Source organism: Gobio gobio, assembly GCF_949357685.1.
Source record: "Gobio gobio genome assembly, chromosome: 13".
Taxonomy (NCBI): domain Eukaryota; kingdom Metazoa; phylum Chordata; class Actinopteri; order Cypriniformes; family Gobionidae; genus Gobio; species Gobio gobio.
The window spans coordinates 39,504,865-39,510,854 of NC_137106.1; positions in this window are offsets into that span (position 1 = coordinate 39,504,865).

Here is a 5,990-nt window from a genome sequence, read left to right on the forward strand (position 1 = left end):
AATAACCTTGATAAAAGAAAACATTCATAGTCGCATTTGTAAACATTTGAGCCACCGATGGTTATTACTTTAAAATGCATTACAGTCATGTTTAAAGGTACACTATGTGACTTTTGGCCCTTTAGTGGTTAAAAAACTAAATTGCATGTATTTTGCGGAAGAACATTGTTGGTTGTGCTTCAGCTCTGCGTGACTGTGTGGGTGATGATGACCCTTCACAAAAGATAATGCGGTAACACTTTACATTAAAGTTCACTTTGTAAAGCGTTTATAAAGGTGTTTGTCAATGACTAATAACTATGTGTGTAACAGTACACGTATTCTTATCAAACCGTTTCTGTACAGGGCTTTCAGTTCAGTGCACGTGTACCGAACGGTTCCGAATGCAATTTACATAGGCCTATACATTACATTTACGCATTTGGCAGACGCTATTATCCAAAGCGACTTACATTGCATTAAAGGTACACATTTTACATTTTGTCAGTTCTTGCTTTCCCTGGGAATTGAACCCATGACCTTGGTGTTACTAGCGCCATGCTCTACTGTTTGAGCTACAGGAAAGCCAATCTTTAATAGTTAACAGTCGGCTTGTTTTAAGCGCGGAACACACTTCAAGCCGACTTCCCACACGAACATATTAAGTATTCAGTCCATTTTATCACGAAATTCAAATGATAAATGCCGTTTTGATGCTCTTTAATGCGGCATGACTGTATAGACGCGTCAGTTCACCTTCAAGCGGCAGCGCGCAAGTGAAAGCGATCATCTCTTCCTAAAGAATAAACATAAATTAATATCTCTTAAGGTATGTTGATGATACATTACAACTTACTGAAATGTATCATATGTCGTGTAATCGCTCAATCGGTGTTTCAACCATGGACAGACAATAAAACAGCTTGTAAACAATGTCATGTCATAGAATCACATTTACCTCAGAAGTCATTCAGTGTCCACAGCTGTTACTTCACTAGAGAAATCACCTCTTTCACTAAATATATGCACTATATTAGCATATATATTCATTATATTCTACTTAGCCTGTTGGTGATGTCTTGTTTATTTAATGTATGTTTAAATAAATCTGTCATGAAAATGACAGCCACTGTGTATAAATGATTATATTTCAACAACGAATTGGAGAAGAAAAAAAATTACAATTAGATTTAGAAGTTAAAGGGTTAGTTCACCCAAAAATGAAAATTCTGTCATTAATTACTTTCCATCATGTCATTCGACACCCGTAAGACCTCCGTTCATCTTCGGAACACAAATTAAGATATTTTAGTTGAAATCCGATGGCTCAGAAAGGCCTTCATTGGCACAATGCACACTGATGACCGATTTCAAAACACTGCATCATGAAGCTTCGAAGCGTTATGAATCAGTGAGTCGATTCAGCGGTTTGGATCGCCAAAGTCACGTGATTTCAGCAGTTTGGCGGTTTGACATGCGATCCGAATCATGATTCGATTGCTGATTCATAACGCTTCGAAGCTTCATGATGCTGTGTTTTGAAATCGGTCATCACTATATAAGTCGTTATTTAGGGGTTTTTTTGCGCACAAAAACTATTCTCGCCGCTTTATAAAGTTATTGTAGAACCACTGTAGTGAGATGGACTTTGTAACGACGTCTTTACCTTTTATGGGTCTTGAGAGTGTAAATTACAATGGAGGGCTTTCTGACCCATCGGATTTCAACTAAAATATCTTAATTTGTGTTCCGAAGATGAACGGAGGTCTTACGGGTGTCGAACAACATGAGGGTAAGTAATTAATGACAGAATTTTCATTTTTGGGTGAACTAACCCTTTAATGCAAAAACTGCCTTGTGAAGCTTATGAGTGTTGATTATTATATCTAAACATAAATAGCAACTGAATTTAGGCTAATAGTTTGGGCTCTGTTGTTAACCTTTAATAGTAATGTGTAAGGGCTCCCTTAATAGTTTACAGCATTATCTTTAAGAAACTGTATTATAATTGAATTAATATAAGGACAGACACAATTTTTTCAGTAAACCACTGCTGAATACAAATAAATAAAAAGCAATTTTGTAAAACTGCTGTATATGACTTCAAAACCGAGGTACGTACCGAACCGTCAGTTTTGTGTACCGTTACACCCCTACTAACCCATTTACAAATGGATTGTAAATAGTTAATAAGCAGTTATAACTGCATGAATAAAAAGGGTGACTTTAACGCAATGCCTGCCAAATAGTGAGCCATTTTTAACTCACGTTATAAATACTTCAATACCAGATTCCTAAATACTGAAGTGAAGGTTTCCACTTTACATTAAGGTTCCCTTTCACAGGTTTTAAATGTTTGTAACTCATTAATAGATGGTTCGCAAGTGTCCACCCTATCCATTAAGGTTCATAATTAATTAATATTGGAATTAAATTATTGATTATTAATATCTCATCAAGTTATCGTAGTGCTCTTGTTTTTTTTTTTTTCAAAATACAGTTTGAAAATTTAATCTTGATAAACAGTTTTTATACACTGCTGTGGATAGGCATAATGAGCTTTTTGTGGAATATCATGGGTAAACAGTAACCTCTGGTAAGGAACATTTTAAGAAAAGTGGCAGTCATGAGCTATTAATGAGAAAACCACAAACACAACACCCTTCAGTCTCACTGATAGTCTATTTTTTCTGCATCATGATCAGGAATCTGGTTTTGAGTTAAATAAGTGTGAATAAATACATTTATTATGCATTTATAACAGTTAAAAATGGCTCACTATTTGGCAAGCATTGCGTTAAAGTCACTCTTTTTATTCATGCAGTTATAACTGCTTATCAACGATTTATAATTCATTTGTAAATGAGTTATTAGTCATTGACACACACCTTTATAAACACTTTACAAAGGGAACCTGAATGTAAAGTGTTACCGATAAGGTTTTACAATGAACTCTGTTAAAGAGCTAATACGGCAATTGATCTGTTCAATAAACCTATACTCACCTGCTGAGTAATGAAAAGGCATCTCCGTGTCGCTTTTAAAACAGTTAAAATCCCTCAGTTCTTTTCATCTCTGAAATTCTGATTTTATTACGAGCTCTGTCGCGTTCTCTTTTTTCCAGCAGTCTCCTCTGTTCGGCGTTTGTTTAACACGGGTGATTCTGCGGAGGTTGGAGACTTAGCGGGTCCATGTCAGCCTTTCTCACTCATTGCTCAACTAATCTCTGCCACTTCCACAGCATACACACGTCAAAGTTGCCGGAGCAACTTTTCTCTATTTACAGATATGACGAGACAAGTACGGGCGAGTGATGAATTTCCTCGCAAAAACCATCCCAGCTGGTCTAAAATATAACAACTTACCAAAATAGACTTATGGAAAATAGCAGCGTGCACGCTCTGCTAGAAAACTTATTTTCACACAAGGATGAATGTTGTACAGGTTTGGAATGATATGAGGGTGAGTATATGATGAGAGAGACATACTTTACCTGCATACATATACTCATGTAAAGCAGTAAATACTATGAAGCAAATCTCAACTGCTTGATTGTTTATATCGTCACAAAATGTAACTATATTATCATCCAGCTCTAATAAATGCGACTAATGAAGATATAAAACAGAGGTGTCCAATCCTGCTCCTGGAGGGCCACTGTCCTGTTTAGCTCCAACTCCAATTAAACACACCTGAACCAGCTAATCAAGTTCTTATATTAGAAACTTTAAACTAAGGCTGCGTTAGAAACCTGGAAAATGCAGCCTTCGGAGGATACATTTCAAGGCACGTCCGAATCTAATGTTAGCTTCACTTCCTGTCTCCTGAGAGACCTTCATCTGGTCGATTTTTAAAGGCAGCATATATGTATACTTCGCTGCCTTTGATATCCCACAATCCTGTGCTTTCCATTCTGTGACAGTTGAACTGGAAAAAAAGATGGCATCCGAAAGTTGCGTTTGCTGGTCAGTTTGTGTGTAAATGTATGTTTTTTTTAAGAACATTTTCCACTTCTGATGTCATTTCTTGCTAGAAATTACTAATGTAGTAATTAAATATTTGTTTAGTTCTCACCAAAGCTCTCTCTATTTTGCTGTAGATCATTAAACGGTTACACTGCCTAAGAAGTCTGTCCGGAATTAGTTTTGTGAGGTGCCTTCATGCACAAACGCTGCCTTACAAGTCATTGGCTGAATCCGACATCACCCCCTTTACACTCTAAAAAAAAAAAGGTTCTATATGGCACCAAAAATGGTTCTTTGTCGTAATCATAGGGGAACCACTTTTGGTGCACCATATCTTAACATGTTCTGTATATGGTAGCGGTGCTATATAGCACCTTAGTCAAAGAACCGGTGAAGAACCACTGAAGCACCAAAATTGGTGCTATACAGCACTTAAAATGGTTCCCCCCTATGATTACGAGCCAAGAACCATTTTTGGTGCCATATAGAACCTTTTTTTTAGAGCGTAGCCTTAAATAGGGCACTATTTGAGGGGACAGCCATTTGTAGTGGTGTCCGTGACCATAGTGGACGTTATTGAGTGCAATCATTCTATCCCACATTGCACCACAATAACAGCGAATTCACTCACTTGTTTTCATTCACTCCTTCAAGTGAACTGTATTTGTGGACTAATGTAGGGAATAGTGATTGAGGGTTTAGGGGGGCGATTTCGGATTCAGCCATTGTTTGATAAGGCAGCGAGGCCACAAGCCAGGTCATGTAGGTTGTCTACAAACTGGAAGGTTGGTGGTTCGATCCCCGGTTCCACCTGACCAAGTGTCGAGGTGTCCATGAGCAAGACACCTAACCCCAGCTGCTCCCGACGGGCTGGATGGCACCTTGCATGGCTGACACCGCCGTCGGTGTAAGAATGGGTGAATGTGTGGCAATATGTAAAGCGCTTTGGATGGCCATAGGTCTGTTGAAAGCGCTATATAAATGCAGTCCATTTACACACAAACTGAACAGCAACCGCAACTTTCACATGCCATTTTAATTTTTCTAGCTCAACTGTCACCGAAGGACATATCTATGCTGCCTTCCAAAATACATCAGATGAAGGTCTATCAGGAAGTGATGCTAACATTGGATTCGGACGTGCCTTGATGCCTTCCTACCTTGAAATGTGTCCTCCGAAGGCAGCATTTTCCAGGTTTCGCACGCAGCCAATGATTTCACCAAGTGCAACATGTTCCTGGATCAACATCTTTGTTGAAGCCAATTAAGATGAATGTGAGCAAAATTATATATACAACAGTTTGCCAATTGCTTAATTGGCCAAGACTCAAAAAGGTAACAGACCATGTTTGCAAGTGATTAACCAAGAGATTTAACTGGATGCCTTTTAAAAACACATAAATTAATCACTCCGTGTAGGTTTTCAAAAACCCTTATGTTCTTTATTTCTCAATGCAACTGATAAAGGTATGTTTCAAAGACCCTGCGATCCGAATCCAGTACATGTTTGGGGTCTCTGATTCTCAAATAAATAAATGCATTTACACATGCTGAGATTCTCCGATTGGACTTTATGCATCTGCCAGCTGTTTTCTTTTCATTTTTTGGTAACACTTTACAGTTAACTACATTAATACACATGAACTAATAATGAACTGCACTTAAAAACCATTTACTTATCTTTGTTAATGTTAATTTCAACATTTACTAATGCATTATTCAAATCTTGCTAACATTAGTTAATGCACTGTGAACTAACATGAATAAACCATGAACAGCTGTATTTTAATTAACTAAGGTTACCAAAGATGAACTAATGCTGAACAGAGGTGCTGTTCATGGTTAGTTCATGTTAACTAATACAACCTTATTGTAAAGCGTTACCAATTTTTTTTTTTACTGAATTTTCCCAACCCTATTGGATAGATCACATTTCTGTAAGTGTGCGCCTATGTAACAAAGCAGGAATACTATCCCTCTAGTCTCTTCTGGATTTTAACTAGGTCAGATGAGCATATTTAAAGAATATGGAAGTAAAAAGGTTGG